Source organism: Pinus tabuliformis, chromosome 5_2 (genome assembly GCF_031772625.1).
Source record: "Pinus tabuliformis cultivar Carrire ecotype Pingquan chromosome 5_2, CPIR1, whole genome shotgun sequence".
Taxonomy (NCBI): domain Eukaryota; kingdom Viridiplantae; phylum Streptophyta; class Pinopsida; order Pinales; family Pinaceae; genus Pinus; species Pinus tabuliformis.
The window spans coordinates 225,374,347-225,395,949 of record NC_142306.1 but is presented as its reverse complement, the minus strand read 5'-3'; positions in this window follow the sequence as shown (position 1 = coordinate 225,395,949).

Below are 21,603 nucleotides of genomic sequence, written 5' to 3'. Positions count from 1 at the left end.
GTTTCCAATCAAGTATGGTGTAAACACCACATCTTAAAGGAAATACATGCCATAGCTGCTTTTTGGAAGTCCTAAGAGTTTTGGACGTTCCAGCGGTTGTGATTTGGTAGGCTAATTCACGTGCCAACAATTTATCGGGCACATATAATGGGAGAACATGGGGTTTTATGGCGCTACCAAACACCCGTATATATGAACTTTTTCTTCCCCGAACCAATTCCCCACTGCAGTCAAATCAATTTCAGCCTCCTTGGAAATTCTTAGGGCAGGCCTATCAAATATAGCATAATAGATGGGCAACATAAAACCATTACAGATTTGATATAAGTGGTCTTTGTAATGTGCCTTTCATAACATCTGATGGCAGATGTGAATTGGTTTGTGGTCCTATGGCGTCCACCTCCACCCAAGTATCGGGTATACAAAATTAAAACAAAGCATGTCCATGACATAAGCACTGTAGTAGAAGGGAGGGATATTCCGGGTAGTTTTGCGTGAATTAAATCTAAAATCAAGAATTGCAGAGGCTAATTTATCACACAATATATTGGCCCAATCCATGATATAACTACTAGTTGCCGCTTCCATTAAAGGAACCATTTCAATATCAAATCTTGAAAAATCATGCATCTCCCATATCCTACACATCATCGCCCCAGCGTAACAGTAAGGAGATGCTAAGGAATCCACGGAGTACTTACCCGATGACTCGTGTTTGTGCTTTTTTGGATTCTGTCTCCACTGTCTAATTGGTGCTAATTCCTCTCATTTTCATCTATGAATTTCTTTAGAAAAGATTTTTTGTATTTCTTCTCCGGCTCGGGAAAATGGTACATTTTCCTCAAGTCGTCAGGCTGGAACGAACTGAAAACTCTGCCATCAACTGTGCAAAAGGTCCTATTAGAAATAGGAATTTTTTCAACCACCCATCTAACCACATCAGTGTAAGGGAGAATTTTCTGTCGAGCTTCTATCCTGTGTAGAAACGAGTCGGCCAAATCCTTTAGCGAAGCTTCTGATTTGTTGGTTGAGTCTGTAGTCGCTTCTTCTTCTGTTTCTTCTGGTTCTTCAGCCTCAATTAGATTATAAATGCTTTGCCAACTGGTCTTTCCTAAGCCGAGATATGTAGTGTCTGAAATCAATCCCTTCTTGCTTGGTCCTGGGTCGTTGGTGGGCTGGATAGTAACTGCAGGGGCTGCTGCCGCAGCGGACCTCTTAGATTCCTTCCCCATTTGCTTAAAACTTGAAACTTCGATGGAATTCTACACAAGGAAGGAAGACCAGTGTTATACAAAGGAATAGATAGCAAGAGCCGATATGAAAGAGTATGAATAAAAATCATGGTAAAAATTGCCGCAGATAGAATTTAAGTGGAAATTCTCAGCATAACTCCTTCATTAATTGGTCGCTTCATCTATCAGTGATGATAAGGGAGATTTTATATAATCCATCATAACATATATTGATCCAAGCGTGGCTTATATTTTGGTGGTTAATCGCATTCGATGATTGGCATCGTGAAAAGGAGGATTTACATAATAATCCAAAATATCGTTCAATCACCGAAGGTGATACAATGCATGCCAATCTTTATTATGTTTAGAAATACACGCCCAGATTTAATGTATCACAATCGGGGCAGGGCTTGGGCTCCTTTATTTGTGCGATTGTGAATCGCCGATCGCCGATAGCGATACGCCTCATCGCATCGAGGGATTTGAGGGTGGCTCAGTTAACACAACACTTACCAATGTCGATTGCTGATAGCGATGCCTCTATCGCATCGGAGGAATGGGGAATGCTTTATAGGTGATGTGCTTTGTCTTTCCTCAATATCCGATAGCGATTTCCCTTTTCAGATCGGAATTATTCAATGTGCCTTTTCTTATGTTCCTTTTGTTATTGCGATATGCAATCTTGCGATCGCTTTATCGCAATAATAAAAGCTTTATAGTTTTTTTTTTTAAAAGGCCCTTTTCTCATTGTTTTCAAAAGGGAAATCATATTTCAATTGGACTTTTTATGCGGGTTTTTTCCTAAGTAAATACCAATTTATTAACATATCTATGTTTAAAAGGGACCCATTTCCTATTATGATTTCAAAGAAATATTTTATGAAATGGGGGGGGGGGGGGGGGGGGGTTGTTGTACAACATAACAGAAGGTTATAGGAATGAAGTGGCAGGATGAGTCTTACTAGTATTTTTTAAAATGATTCTGAGGTGTTTTTGGGACAAGATTTCATGCAAACATATAATGTAGTTGCCCTTTCATACTTAGACTATTTGCCTATATTTCCATGCCCAACCAAACACTTGGTGCCTATTGTGAGTAGGATGTGAGAAAACTTGTTTACATGATGAATGTATTAGTACACAAACTACTAAGACTATATTACTTAGTTCTTTTAGTGGATGTTTGATAAATTTTTTTACAAAGATCTTATGTTCCATTCATATATCCATTCGTAAGGCCGAGGTTAGAAAAGCATCATATCACTCACTTATCATGATTGGGATAGAAGAAGAAAGACTTGTGAAGTTGTAAGGAACCTCTGCTCATGCACATAAAATTTCATACAACTCTCATTATGATGAAGGTATAATTCCATCAAGTCTTTTATGGTGTGCTATAATTGGACATCTGAACTATGACAACCTTCGTTTGTTGAAGAAAAATGGTGTTACTTGTTTGCAAACTATTCCTATGAAACTTAAGCAATGTGATGCTTGCATCCTAGGAATGCACAACAAACAATAATTTCAAAATTCTCATTCCAGAGCATATATAAATCTTGAACTCATTAATTATGATTTATGTAGCCCTATTCCTTCAAAAAATTGTTCCTTATAATCCCCAACAAATTTAGTAGTAAAAAGAACGAACATGAAAATCTTAAATATGGTATGCTCAATGATGTTTTTCAAGAATGTTAAGCTATTTGTTTTGGGCTGATGTGGTTCTATGTATTGTGTATATAAATAATAGGTGTCCATCTCATGTTATATATAACAAGACTTCCTACAAAATGTGGTATTGCTACATTCCTTCGATGAGGCATCTCAGGGTTTTTGGTTCCATCTATTATGCCTTGATACCTAAGGAACATAGAAATAAAATTGGTGCAAGGAGTCGCAATGTATCTTCTTGGGGTACTCAAATACCTCAAAATCATACCATCTCTATGATGAACTGAATAAGAAGTTTATAATATCTAGAGATGTGATCTTTCATGAATCTTCCAAGATTGACAATGTTATTAAGCGACAATTTGATCGTTTGGATAGTTTTGGACGTAAAAAGTATTTTCGGGAGTTTGATAATGACATTCCACATATTGAAGGGGGGAATATCTATAGTGGATCAATATGTTGAATCTCCCTCTGAATCACTCTCTCCCCGACATGAATCTTCAAACACTGATCAAGATGACACTTTGAGTGATGTGATTGATAGAATTGGGAGGCTAAATCTTGATTCAGCCGCATCCCAATCAACTGAGCAACCTGTTCCATCTCATAAAGGTCCTCCAAAATGGCTGACAAAGACACTTGAAAGTGTTTGTTTTGATGAGGTTGGAAATACAGTAGAAAGAAGCTCATCAAGACAGAATGGAGGTGGTGTAGAGGATCCTGATTCATCTATTGATAAGGATGTTTTTTATGATTGTGAACTAAATTTGTCTATAGATCTTAAACCAACTTCCTTCAAGGAAGTCGCCTCTCATGATGAATCGAAAGAAGCGATGCAAAAATAATATGATTCTTTGATAAAGAATGGAACCGGGAAGCTGGTTGATCCTCCATTGGGAACAAATCCAATAGGTTGCAAATGGGTCTTTAATAAAGTGTATAAATAATATGGCTCACTTGACAAGCATAAAGTGAGGCTTGTGGAAAAATTTTTTGCACAAAAATAAGCGGTCGATTATGAGGATATGTTTTCCCCTAACTGAATTATTTCTTGTAAATGTGACAAGAGAGTTGGAAAAGGCAACAAGAATTTGAATAAGTACCATTTGGATTATAAGTTCTAACGTGAGATGAAGAGTTTGTGAAGGAGTTACAGGGGAAATGCATAATTTTATATGGGTTTGGATAGTGTGCAATCACCCATTGTCTAGCATTATTGGGAGGGTCATTGCACAAGTCATGACACAATTTTATTACATGACAAAGTGTAGGGAGATAATTTATTGTTGGTAAGAGGAAAATATAAGGATGAAAACACAATAGAAATAAATACACAATATTTTTCTTGAATAAATAATTTCTATTCATTAATAATTCTCTCACATACATCCACCAAGCTATGACTATTCTCTCTTCTTGTTTCACATTACAAATCCCAACCATAGGTATACAAACACAAAACTTTTTAAATATGGAATCATGCAAACTCTAACTTTCCTTTCCTCATTCAAACTAAGACTTCTCATTTTAAGTAAACTTATCTACCTTTCCTTTCAGTTAACTCAACATTTTTCTTTTTCTTGACTCAACTTTTCTAGACAAAGCATTAACCTTTTAACTCTGGTTCAATTGAATTCTAATATTAGAGTCAAATTGCTTTCCTTAACTTAACTCTACTCTTCATGCATTACATGCATACAAGAGTAATTACTATTTCTAAAAATACTCCCTAATTATGACCATATGACACAACCTTAAGTCAATCGTGACTTAACTATGCATGCTATGCTTGCAATAAAAAATTGACTCAAAGTTTTTTTACAATGCAATTTTTTCTTTTTCATTTCTTTCATATTCTATATGCTTGAAACTACTTCATTTTCAGTTGTGCTTTCTTGATGTAAGCTCCATATTTCTTCACTTGCTTCTACTACAATTTTCTTTGACTTCTTTTATGTTTGTTCTAAAAAACAATTTAGGCTTTTAGAGCCTATCTTCTATAGCTTCCTCTTGAAAGATTTGATCACTCATGGGCTACTACAAAAAGTCTTCATCTTCAAACTATGAACTTTGCCATGCTTCTTTCGCTTCATATTCCTTATCTTCTTTCTTCCATATTTCTTGATAGTATAATTTCATGTATTCTTGACACCATTGTTGAAAGCTTGTTTCGATGATTTCTTCTTTGTCTTGAAAAACTTCCATGTCCTTTCCTACATCTTTTCCTTCATCTTCTCTTTTAGCTATAATTGTAACTGGAATGTTGTCCTATCTACTTGCAAACTCAAAATCAATGTTAAAAACATCTTCATTATGCTCTCTAGTGAGAGCTTTCTGTGTTTCTTGTTTTTTCTCTACCTTTTCAACTACATTGAGGCTATCTTCCAATGTTATGTTGTTAATAGATATTCTCATCAAAAACTCATGAATCACTTTACCCTCTTCCTAATAATCAATTGTTTCTAGATCGGTCACTGGTTCATGAAAAATTCTAACTATTGCTTCATACCTTGTTGCTATAGTGTTAGCTTCAACCTTCAATTATTCATCAAACATGGCACTTTCCATATTTCCACAATCAGTCCTTGTTTCAAAAAAGAGACCACAAATTTCACCAACATAATTCTCAACCACTTTGTGGTAAGATATCTAAGCATGCATTAGGAGAATTTTGAGGTCTAATATGGGCCTCGTCAGGAAATTATAAAATAAGGTTAGATTACATCATCAAATTTTAGAGAGGAAAAAAACTAACTATTCAACTCGTACTTTTCAACCTATCTTACTATGGGTTTGCTCAAATTTTGAGTGAAAACACTCGTTCGATGCAGAATTTGATTCCTCATCCAAAGAGTACCCATGTTGCATACTTTCGATGGACCCTACTACACAAAAAATTAGAAATACATGAAAAATGTGATTGCAACAACATTTTTTAATGTATTTCTCATTTTTCGTGTAGCAGGGTCCATCAAAAGTATGCAACATGGGTACTCCTTGTACGAGGAATTAAATTTTTCATGCAACGAGTACCCCCACTTGAAATTTGAGTTAAACATTAGGGAGATAAGTTGAAAATATGAGTTGAAAAGGTAGTTTTATCATTTTATTATTTTTACTTTTTTACTCAAAAAATGGTGAATCATCCCCCGTGGTTGATATCATGATTTTGAATCCTATTGGTTCTTATGTAGTTTAATTTTGTTGTACATTTTTCATAGAAGGCCCATTTTAGACCTCAAAATTTCCCTAATGCATGTGCTTAATAAGTTATAACAATTTCAACTTCATCGAATTCATGATTTGTTGTTGGATTCATGAGAGATTCACTTTCAGATCTACAAACCATTACTTCATATGAAAAATATTCTTGGTTATTCTCAAACTTAAATGCCTCAAAATCTGATTCAAAGAGGTCATCATCAACTATAATCATACCAATTATGTCACAACTTACTTTACAGTCACCATCTGTATGTGTCTCCTCATAGTGGTATTCACCATCATATTCATCATCCATGTTACAGTGGGGTTCTTGTGCATCAATATCCTCTTGCTCTACTTCAGATGTAGAGGCTTCAACTTCTCACTTGACAATATTTTCTGTGTCTTCCTCATCCATATGCATGTATGCATGATGGGTTTCACTTTTATAGTATTTGTGTCCATCATTCACATTTGAGTGGGATTCTCCAAGCTCTTCATTCCTCCTAGAGTCTTGCTTATTTACTCTTGGCCTTGCAGATGAATTTCTATTCATTATAAGAAGGTCAATAGTTTTCATCATCAAATGTATTTTCCACGTACTTTAATTTTTAGTTTTTGAATAAGTTGAGCCTATGACCACTGTTGTTGTCGTATTCTCAAAGGTCATTGTCCAACATCATTGAGTTTTTGTCATCAAGGGTTCACGAAAAACATGGAGTGTCAATTTAAATGGATTATGTCTGCGGATGTTTATATGATCAGGTCGAAAGGGGTCATGTATTTGGGTTATGTGTTTGTCATCTGTTGATCAGAATTGTCCAAATTGACATTTTGATGGTCTTGAAGTGTGGTCACTAAAATTATTCTATATCTTTATTTATTCTTATATATCCCATATTCACCTATTTACTACCTTATTTCCTTTATTTCCCTTCATTCACTCCCCTACATATATAACTCACACCCTATACCTTTCTCACATACCATTTATTTATCATTCCCACTACATTTACATTCTTCCCCTTCATTCTAGACATATTCCCCCTCACAACATCATTACCATCATTACCATCATTGATAACATGAAATAGCTCTCATGTCAACACACCCCCCTCATACCTAAGTTATTATATTCATCATATCCAAATTATTTCCCCATACCTTTTTACACATGCTAAATCAAATGGAGCTCTCCAAAGCATCAGCTCACAGATCGTTGCGCAACAAGACAAAAGGTAGGGGTTAATTCAAAATCGTTAGCCCACCTTTTTTCTAATGCCACTATACTCTCCTGCTAATTTTGCACAAATAATTAGGTAAGCTATCAAAAGCAGTAGTTCATGCATCTATCCCTGGTTAACAATGAAGAAGAAACAAGGTTGCACTCATTGTGGAAAACATGTTATGTAACCCCTATTTTCGCTGCGAGTGTTGCACAAATTCTCTATTTTAGTCATCCTCTTGCAGAGCCGTTTCCGATCACATGGGGGAATATTTTTGGAAAATAAAATAGTTTTTTCTCAAGTACAGGACAAATAACAATAACGTCTTCCATGTTTTTCACGGGTGTCATGGATCGGGTGATTCAAATGCATCTTCAAAGCATATTTTTTGCACTGTGCAAATTGTCTGTTTTAGTCATTGTTTTGCAGAGGATTTTCTAAGGAGTCGGGGAAGACTTTCAAGAAATGGAGAGAGGCTATATCCAGTAAAAGCTCATATAAAATAACCTTTTTTTGATTTTACATAGGTTCTAGAATTTGGGAGCTACATATGTTTCGTCGAGGATTATTTTCACAGTTTTTGTTGGCACAATTGTTAACATTTTGGAATTCATTCTGAGATTGTAGAAATTCATGGATATTTTGAGGATGCCATTTTTTAGGAGGTGGATGGCGGAATATGTTGCGAAGACAAGAGTTGGTTCATCACCTAGCCACCAGCTAGAAGTCTGCAAATAGGTGGAAAAACATGCCAACATGGCATGCTGCACAGCTGCTGTGCAACACAGATTTGGAAAGTCAATGTTGTTTCTTATTTGTATTTCAAAAGGCATGGTGTGATGATTAGGATAAGACTACCATGGATTTGGGTAGTGTTCAAGATAGGATAGTATGATAAGATCTAAGTTAGTTTTCGTATTTTATACTTAAATAAAAAATTGAAGATATGTTTAAGAACATGCTACTTTTGTGATCATTTCGACCTATCTCATGGATAAGGATATGTTATATCTAGTCGTCATGATCATTTTCTGAAACTTGTATTTAATCTAAAAGAAATATGAATAATGGGTTTGATTTTGGGAAAGGAGGATTGTGCATATGTGTTTTTCAAGTCAACACCTTTGATATCAGAGATTCTTGTGGTATATTGATTTCAAGTTTGCTTTCCTTTGTGTTATATAAATAACCATTTCTGAGGCTTTTAGCATGAATTCATTTTGAGATGCTCTGGGTAATTGTGGAATCACACATGATGGAATTCTTCATTGCTTTGTCATGGTTCTTTTAGTAATTCATTCATTAGTTTATGCTACATAATTCATTATAATATGCTCAGTTTCTTGTGATCATATATAAGTGTGTCTCTTTCCATTCCCCACTATACTTCAACTCCTATCAGCTTGGAATGTATGCCTACCCTGCCTTTGTTTTTCTAAATATGTATGCATGCCCTAATATTAAGATTATGTTATTGGATTCATACCTAAGTAGTCTTTTCCCGAAGCACTCAACCATTCCATTAATTCTTATATCATCATTTCTAGACTTGTCCTTTGTGAGATTTAGTGTCTTTATCATCATAGTTTTATAGTATGGAAGACCCATCTGGTTAGAGAGGACCAGTTTCTAGACTAGAGTGGCTTTCCATTACCTTTGTAGCCTTTTCTTTAGCCTAAAGGGATTTAAAGAGTGTTAACATAGTAGCATCGTTGCTGGGGATCGAATGGTTTTATATTCCCAGGGAAATATTATCATAGTTTAGATTTGATTGTTGATGGCATACATCATTTAGACACATAAAAAACACTAAACCATTCACCCTGTGACTCCAAATTATGTTTGAACATGATATGAAGGAAGCAAGATCCAAGAATCAAGATGGATTCAATTGCAAGAACAAATGTGAGGTATGCTCCTATGGATAAATCTCATATTCTTGGCTTTCCAAATCCGATGCCTCGTGTCAATTGGTAAACTTATCTCCCAATATTCAAAGATGAGGATGGAGAGGATGTTGTTCTACATCTCGTTAAATTTCACATGCATGCACACAAGTTGAGGGTTCAATTTCCTGAAGATTGTATGATGAATATTTTCATGGCAACCTTAGAAGGAAAATCACAGTCTTGGTATGAAGGTTTTGCATCTGCTAGTATTTATTCTCTTAAATATTTTCATTCAACAATTTTTTTTAAATATATATAATGTCATCCTTATTTGTCATTGGTTGAGGATTGTTGTGAATATTTTGAGGTTTTAATTCAAAATCTAGAGAATTATTATGGTGATGAAGATTTCATGGATGAAAAGATCCTAGAATCTTTGTACAAGAACCCTTTCCATCACAAAGAAGAACAGGTGTCTTATCCCTTGGATGAAAGTGAAACCGAGCAGGATCTCAATGTTGACAGTCATGTTCGATCTTTTTCAGTTGATTAAAATTTGTAGTGGTCTTTCGATGAAGAGAGAGAACTTGTAGATGAAGATTGTGAGTTTCCATGTAACCAAAACAATGATGAACACAATGTTTCTAATTCCCGTTCATGCCATTCCTTATCTCAATTTTTAGCCTATGAAGAAAATTGTGAAGAACATATTTATTAAACTACTTGCACAAAAACTTTAGGTAGCGAAATGATTCACGGTGATAACTACCGAGGATTGTAGAAAAACTTATGAAGAAGAGAAGGTTGTTTTGGATCCCATGGATATGGACATTCTTGTTATTGATAACTTGGATGCCTCAAATGTATATTTCCAAGAAAATGCTTCTCTTTTTCCTATGCAAGTGAAAAATTTGATGAGCATATTGTCTTCTTTAATTCTGATAAAGATTTTGCATTGGAAAATGAAGGGAGTGCTTTTATTTATGCTGACGATGAAGACATGGTTATGTTCCTGATTATTAAGGATTATGTTGCTAATTTGTATTTATAATCAAGGAGATGCGCTTTATTGAATTTATGGATCATGAACAGATGGACAGTGGACAACTTGAGTTTCCATTTTTAGAATTTTCCTTTATGTATAGTGCAATTGAATACAAGCATAAGTCAAACAGTCATTTTCTTGGTTGGCTACACTAGAGGGATAATTTCACATGATTGTATGTATATCTTCAGTAGGTGGGAAGTCATCATTAGGATTTGAAGCCTGAGGTGAAGGCCCTAAGATCCCAATGGTCTATTGCTATAAGTATAGTCAGTCAGTAGTTGAAATTTGTAGACTGATAGTTAAGTTTAGTTTTGAATGTTTGACTACATCGCCCAATGGTTTAGGTCAATATTCTACCATTTTGTTCTTGAAACTTCACTAGGAGGTTTCCATCCCCATTGGATCTAATGTTAAGGTCAGTAGTTTTCATCGTCAAACTTATTTTCCATGTCCTTTAATTTTCAGTTTTGGAATAAGTTAAGCATATGACCATTGTTGTTGTCATAGTCTCAAAGGTCATTGTCCAACATTGTCGAGTTTCTGTCATCAAGGGTTTACGAAAAACATAAAGGAGTGTTAAGTTCAATGGAGTATTGTCACGTATGTTTATATGGTCAGGTCGAAAGGAGTCATGTATCTAGGTTATGTGATTGTTGTTTATTGATCAGAATTGTCCAAATTGACTTTTTGAGGGTCATGAAGTGTGGTCACTAAACATATTATATATGTTTATGCCCTATTCTTATCTATCTAGTATTCCCCTACTTCCTACCTTATTTCCCCTATTTACCTTCATTCACTCCCCTATATATATAACTCACACCCTATACCTTTCTCACATATCATTTATTTATCATTCCCACTACATTTACATTCTACCCCTTCATTCTAGACATATTCCCCCTCACAACATCATTACCATCATTCATAACATGACATAGCTCTCATGTCAAACACACCCACCTCATACCTAAAATTTATTATATTCATTATATCCAAATTATTTCCCAATACTTTGTTACACATGCTAAATCAAATGGAGTTCTCCAAGACATCATCTCACACATCATTGCACTACAAGACAAAAGGCATGGGATAATTCAAAATTATTAGGCCACCTTTTTTCTCATGCCACTGTAATCTCCTCCTAATTATGTGAAAATCATTGGGTAAGCTATCGAACACATAAGTTCATGTATCAATCCATGGTTAACAGTGAAGAAGAAACAAGGCTAAAGTCACTATGGAAAATCTGTTCCGCAACCCTTGTTTTTGCTGCCTAGTGGTGCACAAATACTCTGATTTAGTCATCCATTTGCATAACCATTTCCAATCACATGGTGGTAGATTTTGTAAACTAAAAGAGGTTTTTCTCAAGGACATGCCATATAACAATAATATCTTCTAGTTTTTTCAAAAGTATCATGGGTTGGGAGATTCAAATGCATCTTCAAAGAAAATTATTCATACTTTGGAAATTTCATGCTTTTGACATTGTTTTGCAAAGTATTTTTTGAGGTTCTCGAGAAGATTTGGAAGAAACAGAGAGAGGTTTATCTCCAATAAAATTTATTATACAATAACCACGTTCATTGTTTACAGAAATTATACCATTTGGGAGTTACAGGTGTTTCTTTAAGGCTTCTTTTCGGAGTTTTTGTTGGCAGAATTGTAAAATTTTTGGAATTCTGTTTGAGACTATGGAAATTCATTGATATTTTGAGGATACCATTTATTAGGAGATGGATGGAGGAATATGTTTTTGATCCAAGATATGCTTCATCACCTACTCAACAGCTAGATGTCTACAAATATGTGGAAAATCATGCCAACATGGCATGCTGCATAGTTGTTGCACAACATAGATTTGGAAACTCAATGTTGTTTCTTATTCTTATTACCATAGGAATGGTGCGATGATTAGGATAATACTTTGATAGTGTTTAAGATAGGATAGTATGATAAGATCTAAGTTAGTTTTTGTTTTTATAATAAAAGAAAAAACTGAAGATATGATTAAGAACTTGCTACTTTTTTAATCATTTCAACCCATCTCATGCATAAGGATATGTTGTATCGAGTCATCATGATAATTTTCTGAAACCTGTATTTAATTAAAACAAATATGAAGAATGGGTTTGATTTTTGGAAAGGAAGACTGTGCATATGTGTTGTGCAAGTTGGTATGTTTGATATAAGAGAATATTGTGGTATATTTCTTTCAAGTTCATTTTCCTTTCTGATATCTAAATAAACATTTCAGAAGCTTTTATCTTAAATTCATTTTGAGATTCTCAGGGTAATTCTAGAATAATACATGATGGAATTCTTCATTTCTTCACCATGTCTCTTCTAGTAATTTGGAAATTAGTTTATGCTACAAAATTCATTATAATATGCTATGTTTCTTGTGATCTAATATAATTGTGTCTCTTTCCATTCCCCATTATACTTCAACTCCCATCATCTTGGAATGTATGCCTACCCTACCTTTGTTTTTCTAAAGACTCATGCATGCCTTGATATTAATATTATGTTATTGGATTCATACCTCAGATGTATTTTCCTGAACTCTCAACCATTTCATTAAGTTTTATATCATCTTTTCCAGAACTAGCCTCTTTGAGCTTTATTGTGTTTATCATTACAAATTTATAATGAGGGGGTCCCCTCTAGTTGGAAAGTTCCAATTTCCATCCCATAGTGGTTTTTGGTTACCTTTGTGGCTTTTTCTTTAGCCTAAAGGGATTTAAAAAGTGCTAAAATATTCTTGAATAGACTATAACAAAATTTGTTTCTTTATGTCACTTTCTTTTATACCAAATTCTACTTCCAGTGCCTTCCATGCTTGCTAGGAAGATGTAGCTTTTTCTACGTTTGGCAAGGACTTCCTATCCAATGAATGCTTTATAAGATCCAATACTAAGGCATCACATACTTCATCATATCATTTATTATATCGATACTCAATAAACACTTTACAATGAAGAATTTTTTTAATTTTGACAGTTCCCAAAAATTAATTTTTTTACCAATAAATTTTGGAAGTGTTACTAGATGTATCATGATCCATTCATCCTTGAATTGTTCTACCACATATACTTGTATTTTAGATACCCTGACTATGATGAGAAACTCTATGAGCTCTTGCAAATACTTTGGCTCTTCCTTTCGATTTGTTCTCTCGGTTTTCTTGAGTCTTTCTTTTTGACCCATGATTGTCATATTTCTTTTGCCTTCTAGCATCTTTCTTTATTATGTCGCCCTTCTAGAAATGAATGTCTCATACACTTGATTATATTTAAAATGAAAAATTTTAACCTTCACTTTAACGGTCTCTCCTAACAATTACTAGCAACTTTGCTAAGCTCTTCTATGCAGATTCTTATGGAGGATCATGGATACAACTTACACTTCAGACTCCTTCATTGGTTACTGTTATAGACATTTTTGTGCCTTACAGCATTGAGAATGAAATGTCCATAATCTAAGGGATCCAAAGTCCCTAAACATGTTGTTCCTACCCCTAGAGGAACAAGGCTAACAAACCACAGCAATTCACAGAAGTTCTCCACCAGAAACTGCTAAAAAACAAGTCAATTCAGGATCAATTCAGTGGCTCCACTGGCTGTCTGCACTGAAATGCAAAGTCAACACTGGCTACCTGCACTGCAACGCAGGTAGAAGCACTACCAGGGTGCGCTGAGCGGGAATTGACAAATGGCAAGTTCATTCCAAGATGTGTCAAGACCCAGGAAGCTTCCAGAATCTTCCTCAATGACACTTGCCTCAGTGAATTCGACTAGTGATGAGTAAGAGGTTCCCAATCTCCAAGTGGAAGCAAGAACCTCCAAGTGGAATCAAGAACTGACAGAGGGAGAGGACACTAGTTAGATCTCAAGCTGACTCATCCTCTCTCCAAACATCTATATATGGATCTCTCCTCCATGAGATCTAGAGGCTGGAATTTTGTTATTGCAAAGAATTGCTGTTGGTTTGAGATTGAAGTCATTGGGTGCTTAATGCTTTGAGGGAAGGTGAAGATAGGAATTTCATTTGCTGGGAAGGAGATGCTGGATTGGAGCCCTCTGGGTTGTATCTCTTCCTGAACCTTGTTATTCATCAATAAAGCTATCTTGGTTTCTCCTATATACTGATGTATCTTTGATGTATGATTGCATTAGTATGTTTAGTTTATTTCTAATCCTGAACTAGTTATGAATATGAATCTATGTCTTTGCGTAGTGTTCTCTTCTTGTGATCTTGCAGAAACCTTTTGAAGCTGGGCGAGCGAGAAGACAAGTAGCTGGGAACTCCCAAAGAGAAGAGAAACCGGATCGAGGGACAAACAGAAGACACCGGTTAGTCCATCCATCTCTCTTCATTATTAATTCATAACGGAAGAATACTAGAATAGCTGTCTCTGTTTGTTGCTAAGGCACTGTCACACCTTAGGTGGATAGGATCATCCTGCATAGGCATTTTTCCCCACAACAAACTGGCGACTCCGTTGGGGAAATCTGTTTAGTCATTTTATTTGTGTTTCCATCATTGTTTGCTTCATAGACTCAACATCAACAATCGAACTGCGTCTGCTATTCTCAGATGCAAAGTAGACAGTTGCTGCTTTGATCCAATCACTGGATTTGTCTATGATCTGAACAATGGATTCACAAATGATTTGATGATCCTTTGTGATAGATCTTAGCCCTTCCTCAAAGCATCCCTTTGATTGTACCTTGCTTGTTGCTTTGATTTGGCCTGAAACTGTAGATTAAATAGCAAACTGTGACCCAGAACCCAGTGAGAAACTCTCGTTTCTCCTTCAGTGCAGACCCTATGAAGAGGTTCTGCATTTCAACGCAAGTCCCGTGAAGGCTACCTGCGCTGAATGTCAAAACCCCTGTGTTGAGGGTGCGCTGATCCAGTTAGGCCTTGTGCAACTGGGGTTCTCTGCTATGTTTTGCCTTGTTTTGATCTCTGGTTTTTGCAGCCTGTAACCAGCATAGGTACCTGTCTGATAACTCCTTTTCTCTGCTTAAATTCCGCCTCCTTTTGTACAAAAAGACTGTGAGTGTTTTTATGTGTTTGTGGCGTCATTTATAGTTTTCCTTTGCAAGAGTGAAATAATCATCCTGTAGCCCTTGATTCAGATCTGTTGATTGTGATCTTAGGAGAGAGTTCATTGGCTGTTTACAGTTGATTATACATTTACTTTTGCTTTTGGTTTGATTTTGTCTCTTTTAAGTGTCGAAACAAGTGTTCATTTCGAAAGTCGTAAAGTGTTGTAATCTCTTCTACCCTCTCTGATTTCGAAAAAGTAAAATTGTTTGTGTTTGTCATTTAAAAGCAAATTCAAAGTTGTACAAAAAGCTTTCTTTGTAGGCATCAATACTAAGAAAGCGGAAAACAAACACCTGCATTGTGCATTTGCATCTTGATAGTTTGCATGCTTGATTTAGGGAAAGTGCATTAGAGTGTGTTGATTGCTCTTTGAGAAAAGATGGTGTATTTCTTTTCCCTTTGTAACTAGGATTTTCATAAGTTGAAAAGATAAAAAGCTTGCTTATCATCTTTATACTGCATTTAGGAATTTGTATCATACATCTCGTGGTGAACCTCAAAAGGCAAACTTCTAAAAATATCAACCTAAAATAAATCGAATGAACTTAACAACGCTTTGCAACATAACACACAACATAGAGGTCTAGGCTAGAGACGTGTTCCGGCGTCGTAAAGCCTGGTGACTGTCGATCTCGTTGATGGTGGGTGATTCCTCCTGAGGGACGATAGCGCCAGTATGGATTGTGCTCCCACGTACCGTCGCGTATATATTGGGAGACCCCTATAGGCATAAAACCTTTATCCTTAGGAAGCCGTGTCGGCCGCCCTACTGATCGAAATGCACTGAACACAGCATTCAGGAAGATCGACCGCCCGTACCCTAAAAAGTATTCTGCGGTTTTGCGAAAAGTTTGGCACACCCTCTACCTAGAACTCTAGAGCAGTTCCTTTTGGCCTTTTTCAGACTCTATAACGGAAAAATTCCATCCGAGCATTTGTCACTTCGGGCTCGTTAAAACATCGAAGGAGACTAGAGTCATCTTTAGCTTTTTCTCGACTCTTTAAAATTGAAAAAGCAAGTTGTGTCTAAAGCATCGTTAAAATTTATTTTAAACGGAACAATCACCCCTATTCCTGTGTTGATCTTTAGGTTGAGAAAATGGAGCACACCAACCAAGGAATTCCCCTTGGTGGAAATCCTAGTCCCTTCTCCTCTTGGGGAGATGTTGGTGCGCCCCATATGGCCACATTGTTGCTTCCAGGACTGACAATTGGCCTGCCGGTCTGGCTCTTTTCAACCAATGTCGTTCAGAACACCACTACTCCTGAACAGTCGAATCAACAGTTAGACCAGACCAGAGTTACCCACCAGCCTTCTACTTCATCTAATTCTCCCTCTCCTCCTTCCTCTTCGCTTGACGGAACTGGTAAAACAAAAAACCAAGTTCCTAAGGAGAAGAAGGAAAAGAAGAAGAAAGAGAAGAAGAAGAAGGAGCCAAAAGCGACTGGGGGCAAACAAGTGGCATCTGACAAAAATCCACACACAGCACTGACTAGGCCTAAATCGCCATGTGTCATATGCAAGGGAGACCACTTCCACAGAGATTGTCCCTGCATCCCTCGGATACTAAGGGACTGGTCTCCCCGTTTGCACAATTCGGTGGCATCAACCTCTGATAGCCATGTTGACAGCTCACCGTCAACTAGTGAAAGTGAAGTCACAGGACAAAGAGGGAAAACTAAATTTCCCTGCAAACTGTGTGAAGGCGACCATGCCATCCATCGTTGTCCCTTCTTAGACGAGGCTAAAAGAGTTTTGAAAGATCACCCGGTTTTACCAGTGCAACTTCCTCCTGGATATCAAAAACTCCTGCCAAGTCCTTCACTAGTTGAGAACCCGGCTGGCCCGTCCAGGTGGTCAGCCGAAGCACCTGTCATTGAAAATGAACCGTCTGGATCCATACCTGACGAAAGTCAAAAGGTTGAGGCAGAAGTTGACCCGGTTTTGCCTTCAGAGGCTCTATCTTCGAATGATACCATAACAGAGGAGAATAAAGACGACACTGTCCAAATTCTCTTCATCAACACAGACTCCGATGAACAAGGGGGCAATTTGCCCATTCCTTTATCGCAGGAAGGAACTTTGTCAGAGTCATATCTGGCCGTCTATACGGTCCCACCAGCAAGCAACCTAGTTGTCTCGTTCGACTGGAACCAACTAGGCAGACCCCGTTTGCCAGCAAGCATACCATTCAGAATTATCGTTCAAATATACAGAATGGTAATGGCTGGCACTATCATTGATGAGGGGGCATCTGTGAGTATCCTTTCCTCTATTCCTTGGAAAGCTCTTGGTTCGCCAATGCTTTTTCCTGAAATGAGAAATCTGACAGGCTTTGATAAAGGAACCAGTCGACCTTTAGGGATCCTCCCCAATGTGCCCATAACATTGAAAGGGAAGACCGTTCAAATGAACATGATGGTCATTCAAGGACCCTTGGATTATAACCTACTCCTTGGACGAGACTATATATATTGCATGGGAGCCATCGTTTCCTCACTCTTTAGAGTAATGTGTTTTCCGCATGAAGGAAGAGTGGTCAAGCTCGTGGACCAGCTTTCATTTCCCGGATCACGCATCGCAAATAGTCATATACCATCCCTAAATGGTCTCTTCACGCAAGAAATGTCTCAACCCACGGTCCGTCCTCCTGATGAGCGCGAGTAATCCGGGAGGATATGACTGGAACCCAGGGGGCATGCGTCCTGGTCTGCTTCGGCAGGAAAACTTTGGGTATAGGGTAGGTTTCCGCGGGAGAATATGACTAGTCCGTACCCCGTCCGTGATTGGAAGAGGGGTTGTTCTAGAATAAGATTCTTTTGTCAAAGTTATGTGAGTTGGCGGGCATCGTCGCTCACCTTTGTTTATCTCGGTAGACATCGCCGAAGAAGTGTTTTATTCGTGGCCGCGAATGGAGCAATCTTTGGTAACCTGAAAGAGGTAGGCCTCTCTCGGTAAAACAATTGTTTTGCCGGACTAAAGTAGGGGTAACCTTGAAACTCTGTTTTATACCTGGGGGCATGCAAACCTTTCGGAGTGCAAGCAAGGGGCAACTATTTATTTTTTAAATTTTTAGGTCCTCCCTTTAAACCTGTAGGTCTAACCCTTTAAACTCGTAGGATTAGTCATTTCTGAACTTGCATAACGAAAGGATGCGGGGCATAGCTTTGGTAAGGCGCAAGCTCCATAAAAAATGGAATCTTACATTAGACATTCTTATCATATGACTGGATTGATCGAGCAGTTTTAGCACACAGTTCATTCTCGTTAAAAAATAAACGCAAGATCCGAGAAGTTTTATCGTATTGTTCATGCTCGTTAAAAAATAAACATGAAATCGAGCAAATGTTTCAATCCGCGTTTAAGCTCGTTAAAAAATGAACTACCCGGTAAATAACCACAGTGAATGTAATATCATCAGCCATTAAAGCCTTGGTCGTGTTTGCACCGTCACCTCCACTTTTCCATTGGCCGATCATTCACCTCCATTTGATTGTTTACCCATTTTGAGGAACAGCTGCGAAGAGTGATTTCACTTAGCCATCCTTGTGACACTGCCGTGATTGGAAAATTCCAAGCCTTACCTGGAATCAGCTGCTAACCTATTTCATCACTCGTTCCTCAAAAGACGAGTCTTCTTTAAGCTCTTTTCATCTGACTCGTAAAATATGAAAAGATTGCCGAGTCCTTGGCCTTCCAGCTCGTTAAAGGGATAGGAAGTGCTATCCCTCCTCTAGATTTTAATCCTTTTGGACCTGAGGGATTATTGCACAAAAAGATCGAGCGCTTGTTTAATTCGGCTCGTTAAAACTATCAAAAAATCATCCCTTCTGTATTGTTTTATACTTTTCCGGACCTAAGGGATTAGATGACGAAAAAGGACTTTTGGAGTTAACTTTATGTACCTTTTCAAACTCTCTAAAAATGAAAAGGACCGAGTTATCTTTGTCGTTAGACTCATTAAAATCATTAAATAGCGACAAACTTGTCTTTAGAGGAGAACGAGTTTCACTATCGCTAGGCTCGTTAAAACATAGCGATGGGCTTGCCCGAAGGGCAAGTTATAGAACAAGCATATGTTATCCTCCTCAAGCTTGACAAAAATAAAGAGGTACTGGTCAGCAATGACTGGGGAAAATTGGGAGAAACTCAAGAAAACTTTGATGGTAGCAAGTCGCTCTTGAACATGACACTTTTCCTCCGTACCACAATCGGGTTGGGTTGTTTCATTCACCGGTCACATCACCATGGTCTCTCCATACCATCCATATTTGGGGTAATGCTACCGATCCATCGCATCAGTGTCGCCATATGTTCAAGAGAAGTCGTTCAGAAAAGTCAACCGTGTCCCATCGACTGCCGTACATTATCCTTCATCCTTTCATGACCGCCGCCCTGAATCATATGTCACAGATCGTTTTCACCTCCATCAAAATCATTAGCTCCGTTCCATGTCATTGATGTGGGATTCATTAAGGCCCTCCTTTGACGGATCGCTTCTTGTCGACATCAGCTCATTATCCAAGAAATTGATCTAGGAACAACCCCTTCAGTACTTTGAAGCTTGCATGCCTCAATGGCAAGTTTCTCACTTCCGGCGACAGGTATACATCAATGACCTTCGACCGAAAGATTTTGCGTGGTGTTCGACGCCAAGTCCTTTATTCACACCACGTGAATTGTACTGCAGTACCTTGAGGGTCATTATCATTATTGGTGATTCATCTCGCGCTCGTTAACGGTTTACCTCATTGACCGGTAATCAAGCGATGTCTTTCCATGTTCGACTTCAGAACATTTCTCACATGGATCGACTTGTACTTAGAGTGAAGATCGAACGAGTTTGAAGACCCCGGATCTAGTTTCATCCATTAGGGCTGCGATATATATTCAGAAAAGATAAAGACATTGACATGTACATCATTGCAGCAGATAATCATCGTATCCAAAGGATGATAATTTCATCAAAATTATTAGTCTACCATCAGACGATTGTCTGTTCTATGTACAGAAAAATGAATTTATAAAGCTGAGCATGGGAATGCCCGCCTCAGCTAGATCATGAAAGAAGTATGAAAAATAATGTATTGTATTGTATCTTATTACAGGTCTCCTCTCAGCATTGGATGAACTTCGGATCCTCCTGATAAAGCATTTCACCCGATAAACGGCCTCATACTTTAGGGGGCAACTGTTATAGACATTTTTGTGCCTTACAGCATTGAGCATGAAATGTCCATAATCTAAGGGATCCAAAGTCCCTAAACATGTTGTTCCTACCCCTAGAGGAACAAGGCTAACAAACCACAGCAATTCACAGAAGTTCTCCACCAGAAACTGCTAAAAAACAAGTCAATTCAGGATCAATTCAGTGGCTCCACTAGCTGTCTGCACTGAAATGCAAAGTCAACACTGGCTACCTGCACTGCAACGCAGGTAGAAGCACTACCAGGGTGCGCTGAGCGGGAATTGACAAATGGCAAGTTCATTCCAAGATGTGTCAAGACCCAGGAAGCTTCCAGAATCTTCCTCAATGACACTTGCCTCAGTGAATTCGACTAGTGATGAGTAAGAGGTTCCCAATCTCCAAGTGGAAGCAAGAACCTCCAAGTGGAATCAAGAACTGACAGAGGGAGAGGACACTAGTCAGATCTCAAGCTGACTCATCCTCTCTCCAAACATCTATATATGGATCTCTCCTCCATGAGATCTAGAGGCTGCAATTTTGTTATTGCAAAGAATTGTTGTTGGTTTGAGATTGAAATCATTGGGTGCTTAATGCTTTGAGGGAAGGTGAAGATAGGAATTTCATTTGCTGGGAAGGAGATGCTGGATTGGAGCCCTCTGGGTTGTATCTCTTCCTGAACCTTGTTATTCATTAATAAAGCTATCTTGGTTTCTCCTATATACTGATGTATCTTTGATGTATGATTGCATTAGTATGTTTAGTTTATTTCTAATCCTGAACTAGTTATGAATATGAATCTATGTCTTTGTGTAGTGTTCTCTTCTTGTGATCTTGCAGAAACCTTTTGAAGCTGGGCGAGCGAGAAGGCAAGTAGCTGGGAACTCCCAAAGAGAAGAGAAATCGGATCGAGGGACAAACGAAAGACACCGGTTAGTCCATCCATCTCTCTTCATTCTTAATTCATAACGGAAGAATACTAGAATAGCTGTCTCTGTTTGTTGCTAAGGTACT